Raw genomic sequence first — 16,882 nt, 5'->3', positions numbered from 1 at the left:
GTAGTACTCCATTGTATATATAAACCACATCTTCTTGATCCACTCATCAGGTGATGGACATTTAGGCTCTTTCCATGATTTGGCTATTGTTGACAGTGCTGTTATGAACATTGGGGTGCATGTGCCCCTATGCATCAGCACTTCTGTATCCCTTGGGTAGATCCCCAGCAGTGCTATTGCTGAGTCATAGGGGAGTTCTACTGTTAATTTTCTGAGGAACCACGCTGCTCACACCGGTCAGAGTGGCTAAAATGAACAAATCAGGAGACTGTCGATCCTGGTGAGAATGTGGCGGAGCGGGCACCCTCCTACACGGTTGGTGGGAATGCAAACTGGTGCGGCCTCAGCTCCGAATCTGAAACGGAAAGGCTTCGGGTGGTTCCTGAGCGGCCAGAAACAGGTGCGCTTCTGTGTTTTCTCTCCCTTTCCATTGTGGAGATCCTGGGGACAGGGGTGCTGATGGGTGGGCAGGGCGGTGGGGCCATCAGAGGGGTCCGCCTCACAGCGGCAGCCCCCCTTTCCTCCCCACGGGTGGGAATCCCACCGCTTATTTTAGCCTGTTCCGTTTTCTCCATGAACTGCTGCCTCCGAGTGGGCGGGGCCCCGATGCAAACCCTCCCCAGGATCAAAACGCCCTGTAAGCTCTATCTGTGAGGCGGAAACAAACCCCCTGAAGCCGAGAAGAGACCACTTTGAATCCCACAGAAAGTGCCAGGCCTTTATTTCCCTGGGGATTTCATTTAGCTGATAGGCCAAGCCTGGAGACCTGGTGCTTTTCCCGTTGCGAGCATTTGGGCTCAGAGCCGGGCCAGAACACAAGAGCCTCGGGAACTGGAGCGGGAAGCCTGTCCCTCCTGGGAAAGCGGCTTGGACCAGTGTCTCGGGGCCTTTCGGGAAAGTGATTGCACGGTCCTGTTCTGGCGAGGGGAGGTGGAGGGGCGCCCTGTCCACGGGGCCACGGGACCCGGGACCACGGGGCGCCGTACATGCCAGGACGCGAGATCAGGCACCCGCCCCCCCCACCCCGTCTGACCCTGGAAGAGCCTCAGCGACCAGTGTCTCAGGGTGACCCAGGACCTCCTGGCCAGCACTCCGGGAATTTAATTGAACTGTCAGCATGCGGCCCGCGGTGCTGGAGCAATAGCCCAGGGGGAAATAAATGTCACTTTCATTCTGGAGAATATGACCAAGGCGGCCACAAGGTTTGATGTTTCCTTTTCAAGCCTTTGGTCCAACCTAAGGACCAAGTTCAGGCAGACAGGGATGGACTCCATGCCTAAGCCTTGGGTTGGTCCCCACGCCTGTAAATGTCACCACCGAGGTATCACCGGGTTTTAATGATCAGAGAGCGAAAACAATTAGAAAGTCTAAGAACCTGCTCTCCCCATGGTATGGATTTCTCTGAGCACTTTTGTAAGGAGCACAGACTCGTATTATAATTGGAAATAAAAAATAAGACAGAAACAAACTTTGGGTATGAGGGTTCAATGCACACTGCTGTTTTGAGCTATAATCATTTGCTCTCCATGAATTTATGAAGATACTAGTAAGACGAGCCTTTGTACAGCGCTTCTTGAGAGCCGGGTGCCTTATGTGCATGACAATGTAAGTTCTGCAACAAGTCTGCCATGTTGTGTAGGAAGGTGGAATCCGCCCATTTTATGGGTGTGGAAACAGAGGCTTAGGAATTTCAGCAGCAAGACCTTGTGCCTGAATCAAGGCTGTCAGTGTGTCAAAGAGTTGCTTGAACCTTGGGTCCCTGCGATAAGATGCAGAACATTATGAAATACAAAGAAACATAGGACTTCAGGTGGCTTCCACCCTCCAACGGCTCTCCGCGCTCTGGATATTTCATGTGACGGGTCTGGGGTGAGGGGACGCGGCGGGAGCTACGTTATGAGATCCGCAGGGGTAACCATTGTTTCTTATAGACTTGGCAGTAACCCCAGGGCAGCATGGGATGCCGGGTCCAGTGCCCACGGACACCTGTGGTCATGGGGAGCAGCAGAGCTGGGTGGGGGTAATGAGTCCAGAGGGAGAGCTTGCTCCGTCCAAGGGAAGACTTCTCGGCTCAGCTCCTGCCTGGGGACCGCAGCTCGGGGTGTCCTCAGGGTTTGCTGTCTCCAGAAATGCTGGAGGTCGGGGGCACGTGAAGCCTCCCAAGGGTTCAATGATGGGCAAACTCATTTAAAATTTCACAGAGTGCCACCAAGAAGGGTTGAATTTGGCCCGTGTGCAGCCCCTCTTTTCCTAGTGCCCCCCCCCCAGCTCCTCACGGCTGATTGACTCTCCGTGAGAGACTTTGAGGGAGTAAATCCATGGCCAGGCAGAAAGCCCATCCGAGGACCCAGCGCTTGGGCCGGGCCTTGTCAGCCTGCTCACCGGCCACGAGAAGCTGAGTCTGACCTGTTGTCTCCGGTCCTCGACCCTCATGCGCGTGGCCTGCTGGTGGCAGGCAGGTCTCGCCTCTGCCAGGATCACCAGTACCCCCTCCATCTGCCTTGTAGGGCCAGGCTATTGACCTCAGGAGGCCTGGGATCCCTCTGAGGGATCTGGAAACAGAAACTGGATCTTGGTCAGATTTTTACTCTTCTAGGTCCCGGCATAATGTCTTATGATGGTTGGTTCTTAATTAGTACTTCAGTGAACAAAATAAAAGCTGGGCCTTCATTTGCTCACCCATTCAGCAAATACGGGTTGGCCATCTGCTGTGTGCCGGTAATGGGGTCCCAGTGGCAAATCCCAGACTTGCTCATGGCTGACAGTCTGGCGGGATTCGCAGATGCAGAAGTAACCCCGAGTGTGCAGAGTTTGGGAGGAAGCTATAGGATCCTAAGGGTAGGAGTGTGTGTGGCTCAGCTTGGTGGTCACAGAAGGTCCCTTTGAGGGGGTGATGGGTACACTGAGTCCAGAGGTTGAACAGGGACCCTGTCGAGCGAACTGTGGAAGGGGAGACAGAGGGAGCAGGGTGTGCAAGGGTCCTGAGGCAGTGGGAGCCAGGAGCACCAAGAAAAGTCCAGGGTGGTGAGATCAAAGAGAGCCTGCACCTGGTGGCTCAGTCGGTCGAGCATTAGACTTCACCGTAGGCCATGATCTCACGGTTCATGGGTCCAAGCCCCGTGTCGGGCTCCGTGCTGACAACTCAGAGCCTGGAACCTGCTTCGGATTCTGGGTCTCCCTCTCTCTCTGACCCTCCCCTGCTCGCACTATCTCTCTCTACCTCTAAAAAAAAAAAAATTAAAAAAATAATGAAAAATAATAAAGAGACCATGGGACAGAGTCGGATGGGTAAAGCCAGAGAGGTGGCCTGGGCCGTCAACTATGGTGAGAGTTTCGATTTCACCCTAAGGCTGAGGGAAAGCAACCGAATGGCTGAACCAGGAATGGGCATGACTGGGGAGGGTGGGTGGGAAATGGGGGATGGGGATCAAGGAGCACACTTGTCATACTGAGCACCGAGTAACGCACAGAATTGCTGAATCACCATCTTGGAAACCTGAAAGTAATAGAATGCTGTATGTTAAGTATAATGGAATTAAAATTAAAAACTTAAAAAAATAATAATAAAATCAAAAACTTAATAAAAAAGATGAAATATATTAAAACATAAAACTTCAGAATATAAAGAAGCCAAAGCTGCTTCCTGAAAATTAGATACATTCATTGCAAACAAATTTTCTCCCATTAAAAATTTAAAAAATATATTCAAGACATTTAGTTTTACCAAAAAGAAAAAAAAAAAAGAACGAGGCATGATGATTTGCATCCTAAAAGTTCTTTCTAGCTTAACTGTGGAGAACTGATTGGACAAGGTCCAATCAGAAATAGGAATAGTGCCGGGGATATAGAAACATTTGACAGGTAGAAGCAACATAATGTGGTCATTGATTAGGTGCGGGGGGCGAAGCAGAGAAAGGTGGCTGCCTTGAAAAAGTATGAGGAGGTGTACCATTTGCTGAAATTGGAACACTGATAGGTACACAACTCTTTGAGGTGCTCTCACTTAGACTACAGTGTGAATGACTTCCCAGGAGCTCTACAACACAGCAGCCTGGGTAGGAAGGGATGGGGGAAGGGACAGATTTCATTTGCAGGTTAACAAAGAAACTAACACAGCATCTCCAAAGGCCCAGTTGTAATTCTCCATTACTATCAGACCAAAAGTGGTCAAAGTTAAGAAACTGAAGTTTCAATGTAGTTCAGCCTTAAAGAGAACCAGGCCCACCAGTGTTTCTGGGAGAGAAACATGCACCTTCGATCTTTCAGAAGTTACTAACGGGAACCAGTCCTCCTCCCCTCCCCCAGATAGCAGCAGCAGGGATGAACTTTGAGACCGGAACACTTAGAGGAAGCAGGGTAAGGAGGAGAGTAGGGAACCCGGCTAGATATCTTATGACTCATACCAGCTCAGTGTCCAACTGAGCCCACAGATACTGGAAATTCCCAAATCCAGGGCACTTGCCCACATGACCTCAGACTTCCTACTGTCCGCGCAGTGGGCAAAAGGTCCAGGGACAGCTGCAACCTCGCCAGGAATGACTCACTACAATCAGAGTAAGACACACAACACTGTGCTATGGCGGAGTAGGAAGACCCCAAGCCATTTTTTAAGCCTAATAAAAGGGTAGAAACGCTACCCCAAACTCCTCTAGAAGAATGTTCTGAGGACGAGTGAGACCAAAGATATAAAATCATTTTTTAAATGTTCTTTTTTATTTTTGAGACAGAGAGAGACAGCGTGAGCAGGGGAGGGTCAGAGAGAGAGGGAGACACAGAATCAGAAGCAGGCTCCAGGCTCTGAGCTGTCAGCACAGAGCCTGACGTGGGGCTCAAACCCACAGACTGTGAGATCATGACCTGAGCCTAAGTCGGATGCTCAACCAACTGAGTCACCCAGGCGCCCCAGAAAATCACTTTTGAAAACAAATTTAAAAAAATAAAAATAAAATCATTCTTGGGGTGCCTGGGTGGTTCGGTCAGTTAAATGTCTGACTCCTAATATCAGCTCAGGTCATGATCTCACAGTTCATGAGATCTAGCCCCATGTGGGGCTCTGTGCTGGGCGTGGAGCCTGCTTAAGATTCTCCCTCTCTCCCTCTCTCTCTCTCTGTCCCTTCCCCCTTCTCTCAAAATTAAATAAACTTTAATAAAATAATTACTGAAAACAAGGATGCCATGAAAGCAGACAGCATCTCTGAGACACTGAGGAGGGGGAAGGGAGGGAGTACTGTTCTTTCTGACACGACAAAAATATTCCATCTGACGGAAGCAGCAAGACCATGATCTGCCTCCAATAGCCCATATCCGTCTTTCTCTGGGCCTTTGAATATTTCTCTTCTCGTCCTGCATTCGACATTTTTTTCCGATGAGGGAGTCCCTTTCGGTTGGGGAACAAGATTCTGGAACCGCCCCTTACCAGACTCCCAGTGACACAGGGCCGGTGTTCAGGGTCGAGCCCTCACTGCCCACCCGCTAGGATGGCTTGAATCAAGAAGACGGAGGACAGTGTGGCTGAGGCTGTGGAGACACCGGGGGCCCTGTGTTGCTGACGGGGATGGAAAATGGTGCTGCCATTGGAAGACCGTCTGGTGGTTCCAAAGGTCACATCCACAAGTACCAGGAGCTAGGACTTCAGATCTTTATTTGGGGGGAGGGGAGGGGACACAATTCAATCCCCGAAGGTGGGAGAGACCAAGGATCCTTCCACCATCAAATAAGCAAACAAGAGTTCCGTGAGTGCCACAGTGGGTTCTGACGGGGGTGTGGCAGGAGAAGGGACAGGAGGGGGAGGCAGGCGAGGAGTGGCCCTTGAGAAGCAGGAATCTCTGGAGCCAAAGCCCGCATGCGCAGGAGGGAGGTCCCCAACGGGAACAGACGGACAGCAGAGTGTGTGTGTGGAAGCGCAGCAGGGGAGCGTGGGGGGCTGCACGGGGGCCGCGATGCCAGGGTCCTCGGGGCCTCAGGCTGCTCAGGACTTTGGGTTTCATTCCCAGTGTGTCCCGAAAAGCCGCTGGAAGTTACAAAGCAGGGAAGGGACCACATCCGATTTGCATTTCACGAAAGATCCTTCTGGAATATGATAAGCACATTTCACCTAATACACTAAAAGAGAGAGAGAGATGGGGCACCTGAGTGGCTCAGTTGGTTGAGCATCCGACTTCGGCTCAAGTCATGATCCCACAGTTTGTGAGTTCGAGCCCTGTGTCGGGTTCTGTGCTGACAGCTCAAAGCCTAGAGCCTGCTTCAGATTCTGTGTCTCCCTCTCTCTCTGCTCCACCCCTGCTTGTGTTCTGTCTCTCTCTGTCTCAAAAATAAATAAACATAGGGGCGCCTGGGTGGCTCAGTCGGTTAAGCCTCCGACTTCAGCCCAGGTCATGATCTCACGTTCCTGGGTTCGAGCCCCGCGTTGGGCTCTGTGCTGACAGCTCAGAGCCTGGAGCCTGCTTCAGATTCTGTGTCTCCCTCTCTCTCTGCTGCTCCCCCTCTCATGCTCTGTCTCTCTCCGTATCAAAAATAAATAAAATATTTAAAAAATTAAAAAATAAATAAACATTAAAAATCTTTAATAAAAGAGAGAGAGAGAGATGGCTCTGGATTAAAAACAAACAAATAAAAAAGACCCCTCCTGGGTAGCCCGTGGAGCAGCAGGCTTACGAGGCGTATCTGCTGGCTGGGCGACGCAGGCCCTCCGTGCACTCGATCTGTCAGACGTTTTGTCTCTGCAGAGCCACGAGTGGCTGGGGATTCAGACCGTAGCAGGGGTCCCGGGAACTTTTGCCACCTTTTCGGGGAGTCTAGAGTAGGTTTGAGACCCCTCCCTAAAGAACCAGGTATTTCTATTTTTTCTTTTTTTTTTCTTTTATAGTTTATTGTCAGGTTGCTTTCCATACAACACCCAGTGCTCATCCCCACAAATGCCCTCCTCCATGCCCATCCCCCCCTTCTCCTCTCCCCCTCCCCCTTCAGCCCTCAGTTTGATCTCAATATTCAAGAGTCTCTCATGGTTTGCCTCCCTCCCTCTCCTCGACTATTTTCCCCCTTCCCCTCCCCCATGGTTCTCTGTTAAGTTTCTCCTGTTACACTTATGAGTGAAAACATACGGTATCTGTCCTTCTCTGCCTGACTTATTTCACTTAGCAGGACATGCTCGAAGTCCATCCACTTTGCTACAAATGGCCAGATTTCATTATTTCTCATTGCCATACAGTACTCCATTGTGTATATATACCACATCTTCTTGATCCACTCATCAGGTGATGGACATTGAGGCTCTTTCCATGATTTGGCTTTTGTAGAAAGTGCCGCTGTGAACACTGGGGTGCATGTGCCCCTATGTATCAGCCCTTCTGTGTCCCTTGGGTAGATCCCCAGCAGTGCTATTGCTGGGTCATAGGGGAGTTCTATGGATAGTTTTTTGAGGAACCTCCACACTGTTTCCCTGAGCTGCTGCACCAGTTTACATTCCCACCAACAGTGTAGGAGGGTGCCCGTCTCTCCACACCCTCGCCAGCATCTATAGTCTCCCGATTTGTTCATTTTAGCCACTCTGACCGGCATGAGGTGGTATCTCAGTGTGGTTTTGATTTGTATTTCCCTGATGATGAGTGACACTGAGCATCATTTCATGTGCCTGTAGGCCATCTGGATGTCCTTTTTGGAGAAGTGTCTGTTCATGTCTTCTGCCCATTTCTTTATTGGATTGTTCATTTTTCGGGTGTGGAGTTTGGTGAATTCCTTGTAGATTTTGGATACTAGCCTTTTATCTATGAGCATTGGGGTACATGTGCCTTTTTAAAGGTTGTTTATTTTGAGAGATGGTGGCGGGGGCAGGGAACAGAGGGAGACAGAGAATCCAAAGACAGGCTCCAGGCTCTGAGCTGTCAGCAGAGTCCAACGTGGGGCCCAAACCCACAAACCATGAGATCCTGACCCAAGCCGAAATCAAGAGTCAAGGCTTAACTGGCTGACTCTCCCAGGCGCCCCTAACCATGAACTGATCTTAAGGGTTGGTGTAGCCCACATCACCCACCTCAGAGCCATCTCTACGAAGAAAGCAAAAGCTGTACATTTCCCCCTGAAATTTCATTTGGGGCTCACCCCATGAGCCCTCTGTGCTCCAGGGTCCTCCGTGCTTGGGGGTGGAGGGGCCCAGCGGCCGAATTGTCTGTCTGTCCCATTTCCCCTCAGCCAGGAGGACAGATTTCCACAGCAGAACCGTCACAGGGGTCTCCGTGGAATCGCATCCCTGGTGGGTGGTCCCGGTCACGGACAAGCACAGATCTGGTCAGAGAGGGGAGGCTGCTGCCTCATGAATGTGGAAGAAGCTTGGAGATAAGAGTCCCCCTCCCCCCCCCCCACCCACCTGCTCCTCCTCCTGAATCAGGAGCCGGCCTTCAAAACCCATCCTCAGGACACACGCGTCCCCGGTGCCTCGGAGGAGCCGCCCCTGAAATGCCGTGACTTGAAGTGTCTCCCACCAAAGCCTCCTCCCCAAAGGGTGAGCAGAGATGTAAACATCAATGCCCCTGCGGCAGAGGGATGCCCGTTCTGGCCCCGCTGTCGGTGGGGGACACCGTGGCCGACCTCCCGAGCCTCAACTTCCTCATCTGAGAAAATGAAACCCCGATGCTGACTCTGCAGGGCCTCAGGGAGCCAGAAATGAGGTCCTTCTTTGGACCCTGCGAGTCCCCACGGCTGCTGCTTCTGTGCCGTCGGCTTCCTGTTGGCATAATTTGGCTTCGCAGAGCTGCGGGCGGGGCTGTGGCTCCGCTGGCTGTGAACTTCCTTCCCGGGAAGCCACGACCAGGGCTCCTCACCGCCAAAGAAACACTGCCTTTCCCGCCTGAGCGTCCTGAGGGAGGCGTGAAGGGAACAGGAAGGAGGAGGCTCATCGTGAGAGAGTGGTTCTCGGCTCCAAAGTCCCCCTGAGCCTCAGTTGTCTCCTCTGTGAAATGGGATCATAATGCCAGCCCTGCAGGAGACATGCATGTAAAGCCCCTTGCCCAGTGCCCTCAGCATATGAAGACTCAGCGAACGGTTCTGAGTTCTGTCCCAGGCCAGGCACCTTCGGGCACCACACCCACCCTCCCGATGCCATGTTGTGCCATTCCTTGGTTCTTCAACAGATCCTCAACCTTGTCCGGGAATCTGCCAGTCATGGCCGGCTGCCCGGAGTTCGGGTACATGTTACGTCTCTGGAAGGCCACCTGATGCCACCCACCCTCCCCTGCTCCCTTCCCGTTACAACTTTGATCAAGAGCCTGGTGAATGCCTGACTTGGCTTGGCGGCCCCACTGATCGGAAGCAGACATGTGCCCGCCCTCAGGAGCTTACAGTTCTGGGGGAGGGAGGCAGGCCTTCGAAAGAGCCGCTGGGTCCCCCTCACACTTACAGACTCCCTGGGGCACCTGAGAGGCTCCAGGGTGCCTTAGAGGAGACTGACCTTGACGTATACCTATGCCAGCCTGTTTGACCCTCAGCAACCTCCGGCATGGGCAAGCAGGTGTGGCCCATTTCACAGATATGGAGACTGAGGACCAAATCGCTGCTTCGTCCCTCTGGGTTCTTCTTCCAACATCAGCGCCCTTAGTACCATATGTCCTTGATTCCAGAACAGTGTGAAAGAAACAGCTTTGATAACAGCCAGTCTTTATCCGTCCCTTCCAGGTGGCCTCTGCACTAAGGGCTTTATGGAGAAGCCCTCATTTCGGCCTCCTGGTGGCCCACAGTCACCCAGCTCAGCAGCGTTTGGGCCCACAGGGACAGGCAGGTCAGCCTGACTTTGGCGCATGCTCTGTGTGATGAGGATAAAACGGAAGGCAGAGGGGCGCCTGGGTGGCTCAGTCGGTTAAGCATGTGACTCTTGATATTGGCTGGGATCATGACCTCACGGTCATAGGATTGAACCCCCCCCCCCCGCTGGCTCTTTGATGGGCATGGAGCCTGCTTGGGATTCTCTCTCTGCCTCTCTCTCTCTCTCTTTCTCTCTCTCTCTCTCTCTCTCAAAGACTACTGCCATCATCTCTGGAAACACAGCCCGTGACATCCTGTTTTGCAGTTAGCCTCTTTCTGACCACAGAGTTTGTCAGTGTTTGGTGCACCTGCCCCTGGGAAGAAGTGTGGGCTCCACCGGCTTCCCTCTGGGGCTCTCGTGCTGCCGTTGGGCTCCCAGCCCGTGGCATTGGAAGGTAGGACATGAGCTTCCAGGACACACCCGGGGCTTCTTGGCCCTTTGCACGTGCTGCTGTCTAGCATGACAAACAGAGCTACCCCCCGGTGCAGGAAGCATGAATATATTTACCTCTGAATTTAAGAACCATAATGGGTTGGCATGGCTCCTGACCTCACAGAAATATTGAACAAACAAGATGTAGGTCTGCAGGGCAATTGCTTTCTTTTTGATTTCCTGGGCTGATTACTATTGATTATCTGCTGCGCACTTTGTTAATTTCCCAGCGACGGGTTCTCTTCTCCGACCAATTCCTGGGAAGGGTTTGGTTTGGTTTGGTTTCTCCCTGGGATTAGGGCACTATGTATTCTAAACAACCTGATTATTCAACAGAGAATTCACTCAGCTTCCCTGTTTGGGCAGCCAGTTTGCCCGTGACCTCCCCGAGGGAAGGGACAGGCAGCCATCGTGCAGGGAGTCTGCTCACTTTTAAGGGACGGGGTGACCTTCCCCTCTGCCCATGCTAATTGCCATGCACCCGGGGTTAATGGTAACTTTGCAGGAACAGGTAACATCCAGTTTGTGTCCGGCTCATTGCTAAGTGCTTGACAGGCTTTACCTCATTAATTCCCTCAACAAACCCACAAAGCAGGCCTGGATATTATTCCATGCATTGTGGATGCCCAGAGGGGCAGCTCTGCGATCTGAAAAGGCTTTGGAGCCTCAGAGTCAAACAGATTTTGTTTGTTTGTTTGTGCTTTTGTGTTTTTTTGTTTTTTGTGGTTTTGGGGTTTTTTGTTCTTTTTTGAACCAAGCATGATTCCTCTTTAGGGCTTTGCTCGTGCCTCGAAGCCTCGGCCCATTCTTTGCTCTTTGCTCCATCCCTCTGTCTTGTTCTTCAGGTTTTTTGCTCAGACATCCCATCTTTGGGGGCCTCCTTTGGCCAGCCTGGCCCTCCCGGCCTCCCGTCTGCTTAAACACCTTGCTTTATTTTGTTCCTAGCATGTATCTCTCTGTTTGGAGATGCGCAGTGCTTCTCCTCCCTTCTGGAACACATGGAAGAGCTAGTCAGTGGGTCCATTTAGTCCTCTGTTAGTTTGAAAACTATCTGTGAAGTGACCCAGTGTCCCCGCCCCTGTCACTGCCCACGTGTTACACAACTGGTCAGAGCCTTGGGTTTCTCATCTGTGAAATGGGGATCGTAATTCAAACCTGCCCCAAAGGGTGGATGACAATAAAGCAAGACACTACAGATGAACTTCCTGGCTCTTTCATGCATGTAGGCATTTAGCAATTAAAACAGAGTTCTCTTAAAAATTTAAAATAAAATATAATAAAATGCAATAAAATACAATAAAGAAAATAAAATAAAAAGAGAGTTCTCTTCTAGATACTAAGGCTACGTAAACAAAACGAAATTTAAAAATTCATCAGGGGCACCTGGGTGGCTCAGTCTGCTAAGCGTCCGGTGTCCTCACCTGTAAAATGGACATACAGAGTCACAGATTGGCTGGCACCGATAAAGAACTCTCTGCATGTGTTGGCCGTTATTAGCATCAAATTCCTATTAGCTGGACACGTAGTTGCTCAGGATGCTCACAGTGAGGCTCTTCCCCCCGGAGACAAATCTACCTCTGAGCCATCAGCCCTCTATCCACGGTTCTCAGCTCCTCTTTGTGACTCACGTGCAAACGTGGAGGACAGTAAGTGTGTTCCCTCATTTGGGTAATTGAAGAGGCTTATAAAAGCAATAATAAATATACCTAGGTTTCTATGGAAACGATTATCTCATTAGGTTTTTCTTTTAATCAAAGGAGTCCAAATTTAGACACTCTTCATTTGTGGCTTCCCCGAGTCGCTGGAGGAATCCCAGAATGGAGGCATCCCCCCAACCTTGTTGCAAATGCTTTCATTACAGACCACGGCAGAAGGCCTGGCGGCGTCTTCGGAGGGACTAATTTTTCCTAACAGCCCTGCTAAACTTTGTTTGCAGACACCCCTGCTCTGCCCTGGCGTTCCCTGCTCTGAGGGGCACCCCCAAGGACTCAGGTCTCTTTTCCCTTGGCGGTAGCTTCTCAAAGGACTCAGGAGGGGTACCTGCCGGAGCCAGCATGACACAGAGAAAATTGCTGCCCTTAGAATTGCCCGGCCTTGAAAGGCTCCGTGAAGCCCCAGCTCAGACTGGCTAGAACACGTCAAAATCTGATGAGGCTGATATTTGGAGTTTCCTACTGAACACAGTCCCTGCAAAATGCCATTTCCAGCACCTAATACCTGTCTAGGGAGAGATCAGAACATTTAGTTTTAATCTTAAAGGTCATGCAAGAATTCATCCTAGTAATGGAGCCCAGAGCCAAGCGGAGAAGCCAGGAAGCGCTCACCAGCGGGGCTCCTTCCTCCCACCGAACCATGGCAAAGAGGAGAGGCCGTGTGCACGGAGCTGATAAAGACCAACTGGCCTTTTGAAGATGACCCTAGAAGCCAGGTGAGGGCAGACTTCTTTCTGCTCCAGAACATCCCATCTGCAAAGCCAGTACCCTGGGCATAGCTGCCTGCGTTCATGCATTTATTGAATAAAAATTCATCTTTGTGCCAGGTCCTGAGCCAGACCCTGGAGCTAAGAGGGGAGAAGGCACACTCTCTGTCCTCAAGGCCAAAATTGCCTCCCAAGCCAAGGAAATGGGAAAATGCTAAGAAAAGGTCCTACTGCTGTCAACCTGAGTGTAAAGGGGAAACAAACCACCATGGCACGCCTGAAGACATCAAGGAGGGCGTCATGTAGGAGGGGGGCCTGAGCTGAGTTCTGGCAGAGGGGCTGGCATTTTCTGGCAATCAGGTGTGGCTCATGGCAGAGAGAAAAAGGCCTGGGAGCATGAGGGACCGGCCCTGGTGGGGGCTGTGACACATCAAACACAGGAGGCTAAGGCTGGAGCCAGAGGGGAAAACACTAGAGGAACAATGGCGTGGTTTACGGAGTCCAAAAAAAATGTTGATAGTCAAGGCTCAGGAAAATTGGGAGCAGGGCAGCCCCCCGGACCTCTATAAAGGACACTTTCACTCTGCCCTTGGGAACTCTGCTATTGATCAAACTCAGCACTCAAGACGCACCGGGTTCAGTGCCTCTCAGTGCAAGTTCTCAAGAGAAAGAATCTCATTGGATAACTTGAGCCAGATGTTCATTCAGGATCCAATCAGCTCTGGCCTCACAGTGTTGTCATTAAAAAGTAAAGATGGCCGCCACCTCCTGAGGAAAAAGAACCTCATTGGATGCCTTGGGTCAGATGTTCACCCAGGATCCAATCAGCTCTGGCTGATGATGGTGGTATCCTAAAGAACAAACATGGCTGACAGGTCTTGTGTTGTGCTTACTAAGGACGTGTCAAGGAGGTCCCTTCTGGCATTATAAAGTTGTTACACATGCCCCAAGCAGGAGCTTCATGTTGCACCCTATTCCCAGGGACCTTCCTGCCCTGACCTTGCACAACACCTTCTCCATCTGCCCTGCTGAAGCCCTCACAGTCCCCTCTCTGTGTGGCTCAGGACAAAGTACTTACCCTCTCTGAGCCTCAGCCTTCTCAGCTCTAAAATGGACATGAAAATAAAATGTATCTCCTGGAAGTGCTGTGAAGAGGTATTCAGCTCTTTGCTCTTAAAATTGTTGTTATTTCTTTCATTGTTGTTACTTAATTGTTATTGGTGTCCTGGTGGCAGCGTTTCTTGCTGCCTTTCTGGGCTTTGGGAAAAACAAAAATAGTGCAGGGCACTGTGAAGGTGTGGAAGACCTGGGCTTCAGAGCCTGCTGTATCTGGATTGAAACCTCATCTCCTCCCCCACTTAATGTCTATATGACAAGTTATTCAACATCTCTGAGGTTGTCTTCTCATTTGCAAAATGAAAGTCGTAATCATGATCTTGCAGAATCCTTAAAAGGATCAAATGTGTCCCCCTGCCTAGCGAGCTTAGCAAAATGCCTGGGAAATAGTAGGTTCTCAATAAAAGGGAATTCTTATCATTATTTCCGTTATCTTCCCATTATTCTTATCAGTTATAACTCTTATTATAGGACCACTTATTTAGCCAAATAAATTCCTTCATAGTTGCAGGACTCCCCCACTTCATCTCTCTACAGTCTAAATCTGATGAACTTCATATCTTAGGCAGCTTCAGTATTGGTTGATAATTAACCATCTGACCCATGTGCCTTATCTCACTGGTAACTCTATAGTTAATATTTTCTGGGCTGGGCAGTGCTGTTATTGGCTTCAAGGCCATCTGTACGTAGTTTGAGGAGTCGCACCGTGATTTCTGCATACGGCATTGAAGATCAGAAGTAATTTGGAGCACACATTCCCTCAGTCACACGTTCTCTGAGCACACAGAGCTGAAACCCCACACTGGGCCAAACCAGGCATGGTGATTTGGCACCTTGAATGGATTGCAGGAAAATTAAGCTCAAATAAGGAGCCACTGTAAGCGCATTTCATTTCCATCTGCCATTTACAGAGAAAGGCCACTGCCCTGCATCTAAATGACCGGATGCCTGTCTTTAAAATGCACTCACTTGCTCCCCTTCCCGACTCACTAAATCAGGGTAAAGAAAAAAAATACCTTTGTAGAGAGCAGTGCCTGGACAATTTGCACACCCTGTAATTCTCACGTAACCCCGGCACCCTCCCCTGCACTCCTGCAAGACATTTAATAGAAGGATGTTGTGCTGACAGCTCATATTGTAATGATATTGTTACTGTGCGGAAATACGCCACGGTGAATTTTCTGGTACATGGTGAAGTGCCATTAGCAATGCTGCAGAATTACCCATTTCTGAGCTAATGAACAGCGTACATAGAGGGATAGAGTCAACACTTTGAATCGTGTTCTTCTGCTTATCAACTGAGTCTTGACTCCAGCATCTTTAAATGTAGACCAAGTTATGCATGCTTTGCGAATGTCTTTAAACTTAGCACATCCTGGTTGTCTTCCCACAAGGCAGTATTTCCCAGTGGTTAAACTCACAGACTCGGAGCTCTGATTCTCTGGGTTCCAATCCTGTCTGGGCCACTGTCTACCCATGTAACCTTGGATGTGTTGATATTAATAAGGGCCAGTTCGTGTTTTAACACATATATTGTACCTAGCTGGTGCTAAGGGGTGTTTTAAGTACTTTGTCTATATTGACTCTGACCTAAATGTTTAGATTTACAAGACTACGAGGTAGGTATGTTTCTAGTGAGTTCCATGTTAGAAGTAGAAAACCAAGGCACAGTGAAGTCAAATAACGCGCCCAAAGTCAAGATCCAGCTGTGACCAAGCTGGCCTTCAACCAGAGAGCTTGCCTCTGGAACCCCTGCCCTTCCCTACCATGCTCGCTTATTCTGTTTGGGTGTCAACTTTCCCATCCATAAAATGGCAACAGTACTAACACCTGCTTCTGAGATTGTTGTTGCAATTAAACCTTTGAGCAAATGCACATAAAGTACTTGCTCCCTGGAATCTAGTAGGAACTCAATTAATGCTGGCTGCTCTGTGATTAACAGCTGCTTTGTAGGGCCTCGCCCATGCATGATTCCAAGGGCCCTGGGGGACCCAGTAGTGCGGGTCCTAGACGACTGGCCCCCCTGGAGCTTTGCAGCACAGAGGCATTGTTCTGGATGGCTCAGAGCAGGTGGAGGCTGGAGGCAAGGAGGCGGTTGGGAGTCCACAGAAGTAGCCCAGGGAGGAGATGGGGAGTCCTGGCCAGGGCAGTGGGAAAGCAGGAGGGGGACCAATTCTATAGAAGCATCATTATCAGTGATTCAACATTTTTGAAAGATGAGCCAGATTTAGGACCACGTCAGTGGCCCCAAGCCAACCAGCAGTGAGTGCCAGGCCTCTGTCCAGGACCCACTGTATAATTTTCATGCAAAAAATATTAAGAATTTTAAGAGAGCAACAGCAGAGTGTTCAACCAAGCTCGAAGCACTTCTAACCATCAGGTCCTGTGCAGTGGCATGACCTAGAGATGGGGCTCATGTGGCTCCCGGCCTCCAGCTTCCCGAGCTCGTCCACTGGCTGGCCTCAGATCTCTCCCTCCAGGAGCATGCTGAAAGACAGACACGCAGGTGGAGTAAGATGGTTGGGGTCCCAACAGAAGAGGGCCCAGAAGAGAAATCTTTGGCTCTGCTGAATTGTGATTGACCACAGATACTAAGGAGTGCTCCAGGGAAGCCGAGATGGGTAAATTGAATTCTTGGGGTGGCAGCTCATGGAACCTTGAGGAATGGCCTCTGTCCAAGAAGACTGATAGGCCACAAACACATATAAGGCTACTCTTCCATACGTCAGGCTGTGAGAGTGATGAGGCTCGCGTGGCGGTCACCTGTCTGCATGAATAAAAGATGCACAGAGACACAGGAAGCCCGGAGCCCACCTGGGGCCCCCCGTTGAAGCGTGTGATGCAGAGGCCTGCCCGTGACGGGTCCGTTCCTGTCAACGCTCACCTGCCAAGCAGGGGATAGCTTATCTTCTGCAGCTGAATTGTCTTTTTATGTTTTTAAGTTTATTTCTTTTTGAGAGAGAGCCAGTACGAGCCAGGAGGGGCAAAGAGAGAGGGAGAGAAAATCCCTAAGCAGGTTCTTCACTGCCAGCACGGAGCCCATCGCAGGGCTTGACCCTGCGAACCATGAGATCATGACCTGAGCCCAAATCAAGAGTGGGAGGCTTCACCGGCTGAGCCCC

This window comes from Suricata suricatta, chromosome 8, assembly GCF_006229205.1.
Source record: "Suricata suricatta isolate VVHF042 chromosome 8, meerkat_22Aug2017_6uvM2_HiC, whole genome shotgun sequence".
Classification (NCBI taxonomy): Eukaryota; Metazoa; Chordata; class Mammalia; order Carnivora; family Herpestidae; genus Suricata; species Suricata suricatta.
The sequence above is the reverse complement of the archived record's forward strand: the minus strand, read 5'-3'. Positions refer to the sequence as shown.